This window comes from Vulpes vulpes, chromosome 16, assembly GCF_048418805.1.
Source record: "Vulpes vulpes isolate BD-2025 chromosome 16, VulVul3, whole genome shotgun sequence".
Lineage (NCBI taxonomy): Eukaryota > Metazoa > Chordata > Mammalia > Carnivora > Canidae > Vulpes > Vulpes vulpes.
This window is the reverse complement of record NC_132795.1, coordinates 66,737,022-66,755,971: the sequence shown is the minus strand read 5'-3', so window position 1 is coordinate 66,755,971 and position 18,950 is coordinate 66,737,022. Positions and strand designations below refer to the sequence as shown.

The following is an 18,950-nucleotide window of genomic DNA, read 5'->3' as shown; positions in this document are numbered from 1 at the left end:
CAGGACCACATGGTGATTCTGTGCTTCTGCTCAGAAGCACAACACCTGATGCAGTTTCATACGTCAAAGCACGTCATATGAGCAGGTCTGACCTCAGTAGGGTGGGAAAGTGTAATTCTCTCCTGGGGAGGGATGGTGAACATCCTGAAAAATAATATAATCTAACATAAATGGTAAAGCAACAAAGCCAAAAACTACTTTGGTTTTGCCTTGATATCTTACATCTTAGATCATAAAAAAACATCAAAAGGAATACGAGAATTCCAAATAATGTAAATTGTATTTTTACATGATTTCTCTGATCCATTCATTCATCATAGAGGGCGAAAAATAGGTGGTGACAATAAGCCCACTGGCGACGGGGCTGGTGAAATGTAGGGAATGGTTGAATATTTCAAATGTAGCACAGGAGTGTCAACCACATAGAGAAGAAAGTGCACAGATTTTCAGACAAAGGTTCAAATATCTATAGCCATTTTGACTCTGATAAGAACTTTAACCTCTGACGGTCAGTTTCCTCGCAAGTAAAAGTTTTTCATTTATTTATTCATCTTAAGTTAGCATCTAGTCTGGGCCCAGCACAGGACTAGCAGGGAGATGTTGCAGAGAACAAGGGGGTGGGATATGTTCCTTGGAGAGCCTATGAGCTGGCAGGGTGCAGACAATTATGGTGAGTGATACACACCACCAGGAAGAAACGGATGAGTAGGTACTGGCTTGGGTGTGACTGGGGGAGGTGGGCGAACAGGGAACATCCTTCAGCAAACAAAGGGCACACATGTAACCTGGTGAAGTTCTCTGCTCTGTCTCTCAGAGATTTAGATCTAGCCTAATCTGAGGTCCAGGGTCTGGCAGCTCAAAACCCATCACTCAGTTTCCACACTTAACTTCTTTATACTCTTCTGCGCCAGATCTGGAGGAAACATTCAGCCTTTCTTTTTTTTCCCTAAGAAATTCAACCAGACCTCATTCTGTATTTCCTTATCCTTCCCCCTCTCCTTTCCTCCATGCCAGGTAGTATTCTTGGCACTGAGGCTAAATCAGTAAACCAGGCAAGATCCCTCTCCCATGGAGCCTATATTTTAATCATGGAGAGAAACCATCAATGCTTCTTAAAATAGCTCATAAGGGGCACCTGGGTGGCTCAGTTGGTTAAACACCTGCCTTCAGCTCAGGTCATGATTTCAAGGTCCTGGGATGGAGCCCCACATTGGGCTCCCTGCTCAGCAGAAAGTCTGCTTCGTTCTCTTCCTCTGCCCCTCCTCCCTGCTCATGTGCACGCTCTCTCTCTCTCTCTCTCTTTCAAATGAATAAATAAAAAAATATTAAAAATATGGGCAGCCCGGGTGGCTCAGCGGTTTAGCACCGCCTTCAGCCCAGGGCGTGATCCTGGAGACCTGGGATCGAGTCCCACGTCGGGCTCCCTGCATGGAGCCTGCTTCTCCCTCTGCCTGTGTCTCTGCTTCTCTCTCTCTCTGTCTCTCTCTCTCTCTGTCTCTCATGAATAAATAAATAAATAAATCTATCTTTAAAACAAGATATTAAAAATAAAATAGCTCAAAATAAATATAGTAATGCAAATACTACTAAATACTGTGATTAATGGCTTGTCTCAAGATTTGGCGTATTCTCGTGTGTTTTGTGATACTGCCAGCAATTCCCTAATTCCAACGGACACTGAATGGGTGTCTTACAGGTTTAAATCAAATCTGACATCAGCTACCTGAAGATACATTAGATCCCACAGGTAAGTGCTGAGCCCCACAAGACTGCCCCCACTTCAAACACCGGTCTCAAGTCCAGTTTGCCACCTATACTTCTAGATAACTGGTTGAAATCAAGATTTTTTGCGACCCCCATCTTGGGTCTGATAATTTTGTAGAATGGCTCACAAAGCTCAGAGAAATACTTGCTTACATTTCTCAGTTCTTTATAAAGGATATTATAAGGGATATAGATGAACAGCCAGGTGAAGAGTACATAGGGTGAGGTCTGGAAGGGTGGCAGACACAGGAGCTGCTGTCCCCATGGAAGTAGGACACACCACCCTCCCAGCATGTGGATGTATTTAGCAACCCAGAAACTCAACAGATCACATTGTTCAAGAGTTTTTATAAAGTTTGATATGCAGCCCCCCAGCCCTTCCCAGAGGTTGGCAGATGAAGCTGGAAGTTCCAACCTTCCAGCCAGTTGGTCTCTCTAATGACCAGCTCCATCCTGAGGTGATCTAGGGGCCCCACTCTGTCACCTCATTAGCATAAACTGAGGTGTCCTCAAAAGGGAGCTCCTACAGATAACAGAAGACCCCCTTATCACTCTTATCTCTCAGGAAATCCTATGGGTTTTAGGATCTGGCACAGATACAGGGAGAAGACCAAATACATATTTATTATAAATCAGAGTATCAACATGTGTCCTAGAGGAAGTGGCACAGCCTGGAGTAGTGGTGGCGGAATGAAGTAAACGGACAAGGGGGTTGAGTTAGACAATAGACTCTCCCAAACCTGGCAATTTGATTAGAGTGGAGAAAGAGGAGTCAGGAATAAAGGCCACTTATTGAGCCATCCACATGCAGGTGTCTGATGGGCAGAGAGGGGAAGAGTCTAGAACCCAGAAGAAGGGACAGAGAGAGATACCTGGATTGGGGGGCCTATGGGTGGCATCTGAAGCCATGAGAGTGAATGGGTAATGTTGAATGAAAAAGAAAAAGCCTTATGAGGTCCAGTGACATTCAAAGGACAAGGAAAGAGAGAGAGAGGAAAATGAAGGTTTCAAAGGACCAGACAGAGAGACAAAAAGAATAAAGCAGCAGTCTCAGAGATCAAGGAAATGCAGCCCTCCATGGAAGGGGTGAGGGGGGTCAACCGGGTCAACCCAGTGCAGATAGATGTCAGGTAGAGACTCAAGAGTGTTCACTGGATTCAGCACAAGTGAGATCATCGGTGACCTTGGCAAGAACAGGCTCAGTGGGTGGTGGGCAGAAAGCCACACTACGTGGGGGAGAGCATGAGTCGGGGGCCACGCAGAGAGAAGCAAGAGGGAAAGGTGGGGCCCCAGGAGGGTTCGGTCCTGTGTCGAGATGCCTCTGCCTGAGTGTGTTTAAATTCTGATGGAATGGGTCAATGAAGATGGGGGAGAAAGTGGATGTTAGGAAAGGAGGTGAAGATGCTGGAAAGAAGACCGGGGATACAAGAGAGGAGAGGACAGGAGGCGGAATCAACTCCACTCTTCTGTTGTAACAGGAAGGACCAAAGGACGCATCGGTGTCCAAGCAGATCAATACATCCATTCGCTGGTAGAAGGCTGCATAGAATGGGGGCTCTTAACAGTAACGGGGGAATCTCAATAGTACCTCCTTGTGGGAATTGTGCAGGGGCTTTCTTGTGTGTGTGTGTGTGTGTGTGTGTGTGTGTGTGTGTGTGTGTCTGTACCTTCTTAGTGGCTGAGGGATAATACTGGCATTTACTGCATAGAAGCCAGGGATGTAGGGTGACCTGCCATGGTCAAGACAAAGTGAATCAGTATTTTAGGAAACTTCCCCACCAGAAGCAATGCACTGCTGGTGACAATCAGTGTGCTGAGCTCCTGGTCCTGACTTCCAAATACTGCTCTTACTAAAAAAGAATCACACTCCTTGGAGAAATAGCTGCTCTGTCTAGGGCAGGGAATGGACAAGGTGAACATGGGTTGTCTCATGCCAGAGTTTTATTAACCAAATACTCGAACCAGCAATTCCGTGCCCAAGAGAAATGAAAACTATGTCCAAAGAAAGACTTGTTTGTATGCAAATTTCATAGAGCTGTAATCTCACTCACCCCAAACTGGAAACAACTCGAATGTCCAGCAGCAGGTGAAGAGATAAAGTGTGTTGTACACCCTGCAGGATAGTGCTACTCAGAAATAGTGAGGAATTGGCCACAGTGCACCCAGCAACTGAAATAAATCCCAAAAACACTGCTGAGGGGGAAAAAAAACCTAACAAACACCGAACCCATATGGTATTCCTCCCCTTACATGAAATTCAAGAGAGACAAAACTGGCCAATGGTGATGAAAGGAGATAATGCTGAATGAATGCAGGCACAGGAGAAGTCTGTGGGTGCTGGTGGTGGACGTGACACAGGTTATGTCTTTCTCGAAGCTACCAGAATCCTCAGTGACAATGGATGTAGTTCATTTTCTATAAATAATATTACAGTGAAGTTGACTTTTTTGAGACCAAATAGGGAAATCAAAAAGACACAGAAACCACTTCAATACTTTCTCTGGTCAAACTTGGACAGTTTGAATAACAAAAAGAATAGATACTGTAAAAAAAACAAAAAAAGGAGTAAATAAATACTAGCGGGCCACAATGTATGTGTGTGTGTGCGTGCGTGGGTGTGCAAGAGAGACAGGGACAGAGAGAAGCTTGTCTTTACTTAGGGATCCCTATGTAGGAAGTAAACATTCAAAGAAAAGTGAAGAAGCACGTGTCAGCGAAGTCAATGGTTGTGGGTGAGGGAGCCCAGGGTGGGCTTTTGGGGTGCCGATCATGCTCTATTTCCTGACCTAGGTAGTGACTATATCTGGTGTTCACTTTAGAATTATCCATTAAATGGCACATGTCTGTGTGGATATTATATTTCACAAAAAAAAGTGCACCTTCTGTGTTCAGAGAAGCAGCAAAACTCCAAGTAACCCTTCTAAAAATTCCATTTCAATCCATTGACTCCATTTTTCTCATCAAAGTTGCCGATTAAATTTAACAAGGGGAAATGCATGCATAATTAAAAATAGACCTAATTCCTACACTAATGTTATCAAGAAAGCCATCTTTCAACAGAGACAGAGCTTCTTGAATAAGCCAAGATGAGAAATAACAAGTTGCCAGAAGAGCAATAGCTCAATAATAAATGATCTCTCGTCATTCGAGAAGGCTCCCCAAATTCCTCCAGCTGCTCTTAAGAATGGAAGAAAGAAACAGAATGGAGGGCCTCCTCCTTCGTCGGAAAGAACAGCCCCCCTAACTTAGGGGCTTCCCCGGCTTGCTTTCTCAAGCTCCCTCTGCAAATATTAATTAAGTTATCAAAAGCCATTTGATTTTCATAAAAAAGGGATTTGATTAGGACCTCGAGGAGAACTGATTAGAGCCTCCGACTCCGGAGGTTGGTGTCAGCGGCTCCAGCAGCGCCTTCTGGGGGCTAATTGATGAAGACCCCGGTCACCGCAGCTCCTTCCCCCTGGGTAGGGTGCTTGTACTCCCGTCATTACCCGGATAACAAAAGGCCGGGTGATCAAAATTGACAATAACAGGCAGATTCCATCTCTCCTCGCTCAGTCTTGGGTGCAAACCTTTTCATCTTCAGGCTACTTTTTCCCCCCTCCCCTTCATTTTAATACATTTATTCCGCTTTGCCCAGAAAATTATTTTGGTCTCAGACAACTCTTATTTATTCCTTCTCGTGGATGAAAGCAGAAGCCTGGATAATGCAAAATGATACCAATCCAGAAACCTTTTATATTTGACTTTCAAATGTGGGCTTGTACTTACGTTTCATTATGCGTATGTTTAATATTCTAGGAATTCAATTCAGATAAAATAAATGAGTCGCGGGATAAGCATCTAACTGGAAAAGGTGTGAGTCGTTCCTTGGGTTCTGAGCCCCGTTCCTTAGCCAAAATCTAGCCCCAGGGGACAGGTGGTACGACTCGGACAGAAAACAGATGGAGACCTGTCTAAAGGCGCAGATGGCAGATGCTTAGCCGCTGAGCCACCCAGGGATAGGCCTGCAGCCCAGGGCGTGATCCTGGAGACCCCGGATCGAGTCCCATGTCGAGCTTCCTGCATGGAGCCCGCTTCTCCCTCTGCCTGTGTCTCTGCCTGTCTCTCTCTTTCTCTCTCTGAATGAATCAATAAATAAATCCTTAAAAAAATAAATAAGTAAAGGTGCAGATGTAGCAGCAGCTTCTGGGCTCGGGAAGCTCTGGCTTCCCTGATGTTCCCGGGGTTCTGCTCACCCCCCCATGCTGCCCCATGCTGCCCATTGTTGCAGAGCAAGGGCCATCCGTGCTGCTAATGTCTAGAAAGGAGGCTTCACCACCGAGAGATGACTTTCCACCCACGGGTGCGAAGAATTGCTTTGCTGGTCTTTCCAGCTGGTTAGTGTCCCAGCTAACCCTGAGTTGTCAGTTCTTGGTAGGGGTCCCGCCCACACTCGAGGGGGGTAAATTAGACCCCACAAGGCAAGGATGGGGAGGCCACCCGAGAGTCTGCCGCTGCAATGATTATATTTAGAACCAATCTGTTCACCGTAAGGGGCAAATTCTTACCAAATGGGTAAAACCCGCACAGGTGCAAGCACGCAGTGGGAAGCAGCCTGCCCTGAGCGGCATCCCTGGACCTTCCCTCCTGGAGTCTAACCACCTTGTGCACCCTCGCCCTGCCCCCCACCTGGCTGGCAACCAGGGATCTCTGTGAGGGCACTCCCCACGGTCGGTTGGTCTCCCAGCTTCTTCCCCCGCTAGGCACCACCCCTTGCAGAAGCCCCAGAGCCCTTAGTCACTTTCTTTGTAGCAAAGGTTTGTGTTGGGGTTTTACCACGGGGAGAACTGGGGAGACTGGCAAGTAAGTGATGGATCAGAAGTGTTCCAGAGAGGGAGGGAGGGAAGGAAGGAGGGAAGAGGGAGGGAGAGGGGTAAGCAGGGTAGGGGGAGGGAGGGAGGGAAGGGGGAGGCAGACGGAGGAGGGAGAAGGGAAGGGAAGAAGGATGGAGGGTGGGAGGGAGGGAGGAAGGACATTTTCCGTAACCAACCTCCTGTGGTCTCTCTTCTGGCTGATGGAGAGACCACAGGGGAGCTGTGTCTGAGCTGACAGTGGCCTTCTAGCAGTTCCTCTCCTCTTAGGGCATCGTGCCCTCATCCCTCTTGCTCCTGAAGATGGAGTCCAGGCACAGGGAGGAGCTGAGGTCCTGACCCCAGGGCTGGCAGTAGAAGCTTGAGGTCCATGCACTCCCCCACAGGGTTTCACCACTGCATTGCTCCGCCATGTGTGGCTCAGGATGCTGGCCCCAAGCAGGCCTCCCGGGGCCAACCCCTGGCTACCCGGCCAGTAGAGCCACCCAAATCCACAGGCTGATTCAGCCTCCTCTCTGGGACACTGGCATAGAGACCTTCTTCCCTGGGCCCTGGGGCTCTTCCTGTCCTGTTCTCAGTTCCTTCAGGCTTTTCCACCCCCACCCACTATGAATGGGACCCAGGGGCCAGCCCTCCTCCAGACTGGGACTGCAGACTGCCACCCTCTGGGCCTGTGCCTAGGGGATGAGGAAGAGACCTTTCCAGTCTGCTTTCCCCTAGAGGTGTGGGTGAATTAACTCCAGTCTTAACCAAAATCCCTACCTCTGAGCCCCTGCCCTGCCCCATCTCCTGCAGCTCCCCCACTTGCCCTGAGCTCCTGGAGGGCTCCCCTGCACTGTCCCTACTCTGTGTTCCCTGAAAACTCCACTCACAACTCTCAATTGGGCCTTGGTTTGCAAGGGAATATAATTTGAAACACAGAAATGAATTTAAAAAAACAAGTAACATTTTTCTTTCTCACTTCAACCAGGTTTCTAAGAACACATTCTTGCCATAGTTTTTAAATATCTCATTTGTTGGGCAGACCTGAAAACAAACCCCCTTCCTAGGGAATTTGCAGCCTCCCTCTCAGGCTCAGAATGCCACTGATCCAATGGAAGGGAAGCCTACATCACCTATGAGAAAGGAAAAATGCATCAGTTTAATATCACGCAGTCATTATGCCTGCAGAATTCTTTGGGACGATCACTCAGAATGCAGTGCAAGAAATGAATTAAACATGGACAAGACAGGAGACAGGCTATTTAGGATGCTGTTGCAAAAACCCAAGCAAAGAATGACAATGGATTTAACCAAGGCTGTGACCATGAAATGGAAGAGACACATTCAAGAGGCATTGAGATATTAATATTACGATTGAGGGGATCCCTGGGTGGCTCAGCAGTTTCGTGCCCGTCTTTGGCCCAGGGCATGATCCTGGAGTCTGGAGATGGAGTCCCGCGTTGGGCTCCCGCATGGAGCCTGCTTCTCCCTCTCCTCTGCCTGTGTCTCTGCCTCTCTCTCTCTCTCTCTCTATCATAAATAAAATAATAGTAATAATAATAATAATAATAATAATAATATTACGATTGACATAGTGAGGCTTCACCTGCGGTTGTTTGTTCCAGGAGGAGGAAGTTTTCACATGGATGAGGGAAGGGGCATGAGCAAGAGCATAGCTGGCACACCCCGAGGGTAGTAGATCAAATGGAAGGAATCTAAGAGTCCATGAACATTGGGGAACTAGGACTTAATGTGTTGACTCCCAGGCTGTGTTGACCTCCTCAATTCCCATGTTGAAGCCTTGAATCCAGGTACCACAGAATTCAACTGTATTTGGACATAGGGTCTGGAAAGAAGCAACTAGGTTAAAATGAGGCTGTGAGGGTGGGACCTAATCCCATTTGACTGGTGTCCCTGTAAAACAAGATTAGGACACAGACACACACAGAGGGAAGACGATATGAAGACACAGAGAGAAGATGACCACCTACAGCCAAGGAGAGAGGCCTCCTGAGAAACCAACCCCGCCAACATCTTGATCTTAGACGTCCACCCTCAAGGACTGTGAGAAATTTCTCTGCTGCTCAAGCCATTTGGTCTGGGATACTTTGTTATGGCAACCTGAGCTGACTTATAAGGAGGTCAAGGCCTGTGAAGAGGAAGACAAAGTATGCGGCCGAGGAGAAGCTCAACTGCTATGTGAGCCCCCAAAGCCTTAGCTAAGCTGGCAGGAAGCTCTAGGGCAAGACAGTTCACCATAACCACGGCATAGCTGTGCCCTCACGCTCTGCCTCACTCAGTCACCAGATGAGGGCTGCCCTCCTGTGGCTGTGAGCTCAGGCTACGTGGCTCTCCTTGGCGGAGGTGGACCATCCAGGAGCTGGCGGGTGGAGGCTATTCACACTGGGCACAGATGGCATTGTCCATGTCTGTCACCATCCAAGCCTTGCCCGGCACAGACACACGCTCTCCATGTATCCAGGCAGGAGTGTCTTGCAGAAGTCTACTGGCCTCTGTCTCCAAGAAGCAGCTTGGAAGATGGGAGGAGCCACACGGTACTTCCCACCAGCATCTCTCCTCCAGGGACTCAGAAATGCCTTCAAGTGAACGAGGGCGATGTCTCAGAATGCCCCCAGCTATCCCAGGGAGGAAGATGTTCGTAGGTCCAGGGAAGTGCATAAATCGGAATGGATGGATTATGTGTCCCCTCACCAGAGCATTAATAAGTGGGCCACCACCGGGCACCTGGGGGCTCAGTGGTTGAGCGTCTGCCTTCGGCTAAGGGTGTGATCCTGGAGTCCTGGGATGGACTTCCACTTCTGCATCAGGCTTCCCGCAGGGAGCCTGCTTCTCCCTCTGCCTGTGTCTCTGCCTCTGTGTGTGTGTCTCTCATGAATAAATAAATTTTTTAAAAATAAAAAATAAATGGGCCACCAGCACCACCAAAGGACCCTGTGGTTACATCCTCTGTAAGCTAAATGTCAGGGCGGGAGATGCTGCAAAAGAATAGGTTTCCTGATCTCCATGGGAATAACGGGGACCTGGGCAGCTAGAGGCGGATGATGCTGTAATCATCCTCAGGGGTGGTCCTAAAAATCCCTGGCGAAGGGAACTCCCCTCCCTGCCCCCATGGGCAAAACTTCAGTTTGTCCATCTGTGTGGAAGAAGAGATCTGGATCAACACTGACTCGTGAGCTGTGACTCACAGATGAGTTGCCAGGGAGGGATTTGGAAAGAGTGAAATTGGAGAACTGGTAGTAGGAGCTCTCAGGAGACTGTGGTTAACCTCTCGGAATGTCCCTGGAATGTGATGCAATCTGCATTCCATGTGCTCCCTCCCAACAGCCAGCTACCCAGATCAAGGCTCTCCATCATCAGATGTGGGAGATGACGCACTCTGTAGCTGCCAGGCAGTACTTGCCCCACCACCTCATCAGTCACCATGTGGCTGGGTGGCAGGCATTGGCTTGTGCAGCATGAAAGCCTTCCCCTCACCAGCAAGGAGCTACTTCCAACAGCAGAGGCAACATGAGGGGGCCTGATATGGCTCCATTCTTTCTTGGGCGGTGGGGAGTTACCTTTTAAGAGATTCACTACATTGGGCTTCATTCATGATGGAGGAGGCAGCAGCCTGGCTTCAGAATGATTATAATCTGGGTGTGGGTTTACCATTTTTGTCCCCAGTGCTCTGCCAAGTCCCCAAATGCGGACTTAAAGAATTCCTCAGTTGTAGCCATAATATCCCTTACAACTTTCACTCCACCCACAGGACACATGTTCTGATGATGGAAGTTCAGGGGATGGTCTTACTCCATGGGCCACCACCAGCCAGGAGCAGCGTCGAGGGAATGGTGGAATGGCCTTTCGAAGTCATGATAGCAGAAGGGAGGGATACCCTGAAAATTGTTGGAATCTGTCCTATAGGATTTAGCTTCCAACCGATGGCAGATGTTTGGTGCATTCTCCTAGTAGCCAGATCCATGGGTCTAGGAATCAAGAGGCAGAGGTGTCAGTGCCCCTAAGTCTCTCATACCTAATCCCCCCAATACCAATTGGGGGACTTTTTCCTTCTCATCCTGTAATCTTGGAACTGGTGAGTTTGGAAGTCCTAGATCCTGACAGGGGCCCATGTCACCAGGGAACTTAGTCACAGCACTGTTAAATTAGAAGCTGGGCCTGGCCCATTTGAGTCTCCTCATGCTGTTAAGCCAAAAGCCTAGAAAGGGTCATGGGACTGAACAGAGTGATGGATCTTAATTACCAGGAGAAAACCAGATCGTCGCTACACAGTGGGTGAAGTAGGATTGGGAGTTTGCTCAAGGGATTCCTGGGGAGAGCCTCTTGGTACTTCTTCCCAACTCTCCTCATCCATGTAAAACGGCAGTAAAGTCAAGGACCCCAGTCATTCAGGAATGAAGGTTTGGGTCAGCATCATGCATCATGCATCATGCATCAGAGAAGTCACCCAGCTGAGACACTGGCAGAGAGGGAGGAAGAGGGACACGGCGTCGGAGGAGGGAGGAGCCGGGTCATAATGCCAGGTAGGCCTCATCACCAGTTATAAAAGAAGAGTATGCAGCAGATGTGTTTCTGTTTATTGTTTGCCTTCTCCTTCTTCCCCACCACGTATGTTTCAGTATAGAAAGAGCACTCTTAGGGCTAAAACGATAGGTTTCTTGTGGGCATATGGCTGAATTGACATCACCTATGGTGCTATCACATCTGATGAAATTCATTGTGTCATCTCTGTGGAGACCATGAATTTTTTTACATGAACAAAAGACAAGAGGGGATAGACCATGAAGGATATTTTCCTTTGGCCCTATAGACCCATTTTCCAACCTTCTCCACCCTGCTTCTTGTATGAGGAGGCATCAACCAGGCCCCTGTGCTTGGGATCCTGGATGGGACCAGCCAATGGGCTGCCCAGCTGGAGACTGGAGGGTAGGCTGCAAATTGCCCCTTCCTTTTCCCACTGGGTGGTCCCCTCCCCTGACAGCTCCTGTCTGGCACTCCTCTCCATGAGCTACTCCTCCCTAGCTTGGGAATGCCTTCCCCTGTGGCCTCCTCCAGCACCTCCTTCCATTGTTAGTCTCAGACCACTGCACTGACCTTTGTTTCTTTCCCTAACCTTGGCCACAACTTAGCTCCTTTAAACTCCCCTCAATGACTGGGTTTGAGGGTCTCATCTATTGCCCGCTAGATCCCAGATTTTTCCAAGTAAAATAAGCCATTGGAGCTATGTTTAAATTATGAAATATAACTTCCCCAAAGAAAAGTGTACATAACACAAATCTAAACATTTAACATGTAGTTATAAATTGAAGGCCCATTTGTTTGGGCTACCCCCACCAAGTCAAGAACTAGAATGAGGCCTGCCCTCCAGAAGCCCACATGATCTTGTACATTTCTTCCCTATGACAACCCCCTTCTTCCCTTTACAGATTAATTTTTGCCATAACAAATAACCATAATTTTAGTGCCTTAAAACAACACAAACATATTACCTTACAGTTCCTACCATCAAAAGTCTTAAAGGTATATATCATTAAAATCAAGGTGATAGCACGACTGCATTCCTTCTTGAGGCTCTAGGAGATAATCAATCCCTTGCCTTTGCAGCTCCTAGAGGCTTGGAGCCTCTCCCAGGGCCCACCCTTGGCCCATGGCTCTGTCACCCTGACCTCTGCTTCTGTTCTCACATCCCCTTCTCTGACCTTGAGCCCCCTGATTCCTTTTTATAAGGGCCCTTGTAGATGACATGGGGCCCACCTGGATAACCCAGGGTAATCACCCTATCCCAGGACCCTTAATTTAACCATATCTGCAAAGTCCCCTTTGCCAGGGAATGTAACATATTCACAAATTCCACGGATTAGGACGTGGATATCTTTGGGGGCTATTATTCTGTCCACCACACCTACTATCTGGACTTCTTAGGTAATCATTTCTTCAAATAAAGCTGTTTTTTAAATCAATTAATTGGGCTGTTCATTGCTATCTAGTGAACCAACCAACTTTTTGGTTGGCCATGGCATGGTCACTGGCCAGCCTATAGTAAGCTGCTTTTGATTTGACCATCATTCCTTGGCCCCTTCAATTTTGGCCAGGAAGGCAGAAAGCCACAATATAAGACATGCATCACTCAGATGAACATGGAACAGCTTTCGACCACTTTGCAGTGCATGGACTTTTCTCATGACCTTGAGAGGTGTATTATCATCCCCACTATTGTTCCCATTTCACAGATGTCGGAAATGAGGCTCAAAGATCTAAAGCAGCTGGCTTCCAGTTGCTCAGTTAATGAATGTCAGAGCTGTTGAGTCAACACCCTAATCTGTGTGACACCAAACCCCACCTTCTCTCTGCTCCGTCACAGGCTCTCCATGAAGAGAAGGTAATTCCTTTTATCTGCAGATAAAATGAAACTGAGGTGGGACATCCCAGTGCAAATACAATCCCATTTAGTTGATACAGCAGCCCCAAGCATGTTTTGTACTATAAGCCAACTGTGGATAGCCCATGCAGGATCAGTAGCTCTAACGCACATTTCCCTAAAGTTTCCATTTGCTCATTTTATTGTCTATCATCAGGTCCTGCAGAAGGAAAAAAAAAAAAAGAAAGAAAGAAAGAAAGAAAGAAAGGGGAAAAAAAAAAAAAAACCAACTACCCACCAAGTCACCTTAGCAGAAGTATGGCTTGTTTCATGTAGCAGAACAGTGTGCTGGGTTAATGACTCTAGTAACAAAACACATGCCAGGGTCATTATTTATAATGGGCAGTGACAAAAAGGCAGTAGCAAAGCTGGCATGCAGCAACAGGAAGTGTAAAATTTTAATTGCAAGGCATTTTCTGGAATTTGATTTGAAATATCCTGTGGTTATAAAGTGAAAACAGCTTTCAAGAAAGATGGGCATGGTGACCAGGGCAAGGTTTTAGAACTGCGTGCATGTTTGCTTGGAATGCTAGCCAAATCTCTTCTCCCTGACACTTATATCACATTATCATCAAATTAGAAATCATCTGAGAACCGACTAAGTACTTAGCGCCTATAAAACCTCAGCAGAAAAATAGAATCCCTGTGCTAAGGTCAATTCAAAAATCCTTGTCTGACACCTGTCATGTGCCAGCCCTGTGCTAGAACATGTGGGTCCAGCTTCCTCATGACTGCCCATCAGGATGGGGACTGCCCATCAGTAGACCGGTCATCCTGGAGAAGTGTGACTTCCGGAAAGTAGAGAAGAGTTGGGCAAAGGGAAAAACAGTGAAAAGTTTAGGGCAAGGAAACCATATAAAGATTATTACTGAAGGCACTGCTTTTCAAATTGCAGATTCCAATCTATTTCATGGGTTATGGAATCAAGACAGTGGATTTTGAAAAATTTAATAGGACAGAATAGAAAATTCAGAGTGATTGCACATAGGGCAAGTATTGCTCAATGAAATTTTTAATATGGTTTTATAGAGGTGGATTCTTGTGTGGATTAGATGACAATAGGAAATGTATTTCTTATCATGGTTCGCAGTCCAAAAAAAATGGTAAAACTTGGATTTAAAGGGAGCTGTTGTGAACTGGCTATAAAATCAAACAGCCTAGGGGCACCTGGATGGCTCAGCTATTTGAGCATCTGCCTTCAGATCAGGTCATGATCTCAGGGTCCTGGGATGGATGGAGTCCTGCATCCAGCACCCTGCTCAGTGGGAAGTTGGCTTCTCCCTCTGCCCCTACCCCTGCTTGTGCACTCTTTCTGTCTCTGAAATAAATAAAATCTTTAAAAAAAAAAAATAAGAGAGCCTATTCATCAAATCCATTATACAAATCTACTTTTCTCGAAAAATAAATCACCTGATATGACCAGGCTCAGGAGCCCTTTCTCTGCTTCATGTCACAGAGTAAGTGTGTCCTGGTACACGATGACCTTAACTATGGCTGGCACTTACGGGCCACTCAACATGTTCTAAATGCCTCTTGTGTACTCAGTCTTCATGACCTCTCCATCTTACAGGTGGGGACACTGGGCACAGAGATGATCACTTTCCCATACCCTGTAGCTGGAAAGGGCAGAGCACAGGCTGGAATTCAATGAGACCCCAATCTTGCTCAGCTTATATCCCACTGATCTCTGCTAAGACTGTAAGCCTTTTGAAGGCAAAATTGTGTTCCACCGCATCTGGCACATTTGTGTTTATTGTTAAATATTCCTGTTATCTATTGCTACACAAAAAATACCCAAATTTAGAGGCAACAAGCATTTTATTATGCTCACAGATTCTTTGGTCAGGAACTTGGGTAGGGCACAGAGGGGATGACTAGTCTCTTCTCCATGATGTCTGAGCTCTCAGCTGGAAAGACAAACAGCTGGAGGTAACTTGAAGGCTGGATACTAGAATCATCTGGAAGTTCTGAGTAGTCATATCCCAAGCGGGGGCACTGGAGGGCAAGCATTCCAATCAGCCAGATGGGAGCTGCCTGCCTTTTATGATCTGAAAATCATATATATCGACTCTTCCACATTTTGCTATAGATGGAAAATGAAGCAGAATCAAGCCCATCCATATTTGGTGGGAGGGGACATGGATAGCACCTCTTGATATTTTAAAACCACCTCATAAGATGTTCTCAACTTTCTTAGTTTCCTACTAGTGCGTGGATAAGTGGATTTCCTTTGATGTAGGGGAGCGAGTGGCTCAAATTCCTTGTGATGCACGGGGCACTTCGTGGTTAATAATCTGCTGTTCATTATAATGATCTGTAGTCTCTATCATAACAAATGGGCTGGAACCACAGATATATTTACTGCCTTAATTTGGTTGCTGGCATTAGGCTTATTTTGAAGTATTTTCTCTCCATTTGGACTGAAATGTCTTTTATCTGAGCTTATCTTCACTGTCAATAAGTTTAGCATTCATCAACAGCTGGAAGCCCCGATAATATACATCTCTCCTTCTATTAATCTTCTGGGAGTTCGTCTTTATAGCTGTAAATCCATTCATCACCCCAAGCTGTCCTTCACATTTGTATGGTGTTCCATTTAGCTAAACCAAACTCCATTTCTTTATCAGGACTAAAGTTCTTTGTCATTTTAATAGTTTTGAGAGCTTTCTCTTAGAGCTGGCACTGAGTGTCAGATTGTCCACATGGAACAAATGGATGCTATTAATACTCTTTGTTGGGTATCATCTTAACCCCAGGGGCTCTTTGGGCAGTTTATTCCCAAGAAGACCCATAAGGTCTGAGTATCCCTAAAGTATTCTACATCCTGTAAGAAGACCTAAAGTTTGGTGGTTCTCCCCTGAGTACAACTAGATCCTACATGTCATTTGTCCATCGCATTCTACAAAAACTTTTAGTCTTGATTCTACTCACCTACCTCCTCCCTGATTGATGCAGGCAAAATACGGTTTGAAAAATCAACATGATCCATATTATGAGATAGAAAAGGAAGAGATGTATAAGCGAGGGAAGGGAAGGAGGAGAAATGAGAGAGAGAAAGGGGAAGGTACAGGGCGAAGAGAAAGTCAGACTTCAGAAGATGTTACTGAAATCCAGAGCCGCGCCAGGGGAGGTAGCTATGCTTCCCAGCTCGGGGATGAGATTACAGAGCAACCAGCAGATGAAGATTCAGAATCACAGTGTCATGATCAGGGTGACTGAGACCCCCAGCCCGGGGGGCGTGTCCCTTCCTCCTTAGGCCCGGCCCTGCCCTGGGCAAGGGCTGGCAGGTGAGCAGGTCTGAGTTACTTGCTAGTTGCTGGGCTGACGAGGGGACATGGAAATCCTGGCCTGGGTTGAACCCTATCTGGAGAATAATAAGCTGTGTACATTACAGGACGTGCTTTTTGCACCGATGCTGGGTGGGCCATGAGCAGGATGTTACGGGCAACGCTGAGACGGTTGATGATGATCTCCGCTCTCAACACATTTACAGTCTGGATGGGCCCACACGACACGCAGAGCAACTGACATCACTAATCACGAACGTAGGGCAGGCCCAAGAGCTCGGCCTGGGGAGATTTCCTGCTGCCTGGGGTTGTCAGAGCCACTTGGCAGGCGAGGTAAGGCTTGGGAAGGCAGGAGAGGAACTGCCAAGTTCCACTGGCCCACACCGTCTGGCTGGGGTGGCTGGCTAGAGAATGAACGTGTCCCTTCAGCAGCTCAGAGACCATTTCCCGGAGCCCCGTCAGTAAGGAAACCCACAGTATTTAGGAACCGCACCAAGGCCTGCCAGTAAGCACCTGCACTCCCTCCCCAGGCCCTCTGTCAAAAAGAGAAGAGCCACTCTGTCATAGGTTTGCTCTGCTTCCACTGCCGCAGAAAGCAGGCTCTGGCCCTGTCTGCTTCCGCTGAGCCTGTGAATCCTTGGGAGCAGCAGAGGTCCCCTAGGTTTCAACCGCCCATTCTCCCACTTAGCGGGCACAAGCAGCGCAAATGCTCTGAGCACCTTTCCGACCTTTTTGAAGTAGACACTGATCGCGCAAAATGCCCCCTGGCAGCCCAGTGAGGCAGGTTTGAACAACAACCCTGAGAAAACAGGCACAGAGATGTCAAGTGACTTGCCCAAGGTCACTAGCAAGGGGTACTGGGTTCAAAGCCAGGCGGAATCCTGACTGCTCTGCTGTGCTGCCTCTTAACATGCCCCCCGAAAGCCATACATTCATGGGTGTGCTCCAGCTCTGCCTTGGGGAATCTAGATGAACTGAGAGTTTAGTTGCTCTTGGCACAGCTCACGTCTCTTCATCCTGGAAAGATGCTCTTCTGCGGTCCAGCTGAGAATCCACCGCCATTGCCACACTTGCCAGGGCTTAAACACAGAGCTTCCTCCCAGGGAAAAAGGCCCTATGTCCGAGTGTGACTCCCCTGCTGTCCTTGGGCCCCAGAGCTCTCAGCAAACAAGAGGGGAACCTGCAGAATACGCAGGTTCTCATCTCTGGGGCCGCAAGGGACATGTCCAGAGCCCAGCTCTGTAGTTTGTAACCAGCAGTTGGGTTCAGGCAGCCTGTGAGAAGTCCTCCAGAATTTAAATCCAAATTCAAGCGTGCATTTTTCTGGAAGGACAGGCTGCAATGAAAATTTTCCAGGGTCTGGGACACACTCAGAAGTATCTGGCCCTTTCGCTAGGTCAGAGCTTCCTAATTCCTGCTCCATCAGTCAACAACGTATACAACAGTTGTCTATCACCAGCTTTGGACACAGCTAGGGCCCACATCACAGCTGAGCAGCACCCCTAAGGCACTAAACACAGACCTGAGGAGAACTACTCAGTGAATAACCACCAGCTGTTAACAAATCAAAGTCAGCTGATCCTAAGGAATTAGTCTTAATTTGGTGAGGTGGGGGCAATGATACTGTGCCTGTGTTCCTTTAGAGTCCTTAGCCTCTGGGATGGCGAAGAGTGGGGAATAAAGGAAAGAACGGGAAATATTACTATCTTTGAAGCTGCAGCCGAGCACTCAGGGCTTCCCTATACTATTCTACTTTTGATTTTTTTTTTTTAAATCACATAATGAAAAGTTTTAAAAATAAAAATAAATCAAAGCCACTCTTCTTAGCAAGATGCAAATGACTGGGCCAAGCCAAAGACTGCGGGGGGGGGGGGGGGGGGGGGGCGGGGGGTGCCGGGTTGTTGTTGGTTGGGGCCTCCGGGGGCACCTGGTTGGTGGTGGGGGTCCCTGGGGGCACCTGGTTGGTGGTGGTGGGGGTCCCTGGGAGCACCTGGTTGGTGGTGGTGGGGGTCCCCGGGGGCACCTGGTTGGTGGTGGGGGAGGTCCCCGGGGGCTCCTGGTTGGTGGGGGGGGTCCCCGGGGGCGCCTGGTTGGTAGGGGGGGTCCTCGGGGGCGCCTGGTTGGTGGTGGTGGGGGTCGCCTGCGAGGGTCCCCACCCTCTGGCCTGCTGGATCCCGCGGGGGCCCAGCAACTGGGGCCTAGCGAGGGAGAGTAAACGGGGGAGATGTGGGTCCCACCCCAAGAGGGTTCAGGGTCCCGGCATCCTCCTCCCACCTGGCGTCTTTGGGCACTTCACCTTCAGGTCTCAGTCTTGCGCTTCCTAAAGCGGTCGGCCGTCAGGAGGAGAGGTGCGTGGACGGGGAGCGGGTCCGGGCGGGGGCGCCCCCAGACACGTACAGGTGCGGCGGAGCCTGGCATTTTCCGGGGATGGCTCGGGCCGCGGGGGTGGAGGGAGAGGATCCCGCTGGGGAGGAAGGCACGCGCGCGCACACACACCCGCACACGCAGTCTCCCTTCCTCTTCCTCCCCCGCCCCCCCGAGGGGCGGCACCCCGTCCCTGGGGGGAGGTGTGCGGGCGAGGAGGGCGGCCGGCCCGGGGCGCAGGAGCGGGGTCGGGCGCTGCAGCGGGGC

At 48.4% G+C, this 18,950-nt stretch overlaps 1 long non-coding RNA gene across 3 annotated transcripts; it reads right to left on the bottom strand.

The window, feature by feature from the left end:
* Window positions 1-261: 261 nt before the first annotated feature.
* LOC112915134 (uncharacterized) lies at window positions 262-18,879 on the bottom strand. 3 transcript variants are annotated; one of them, XR_011998057.1, is made up of 4 exons: window positions 18,594-18,879; window positions 8,588-9,193; window positions 8,374-8,442; window positions 262-8,120 (listed from the first exon to the last, which is right to left on the bottom strand). It is a non-coding gene; the product is annotated as an uncharacterized lncRNA (long non-coding RNA). The 3 variants fall into 3 exon arrangements; XR_003234004.2 differs by having other exon boundaries at window positions 8,374-9,193; XR_011998058.1 differs by having other exon boundaries at window positions 8,374-9,193; window positions 18,616-18,879.
* Window positions 18,880-18,950: the final 71 nt, after the last annotated feature.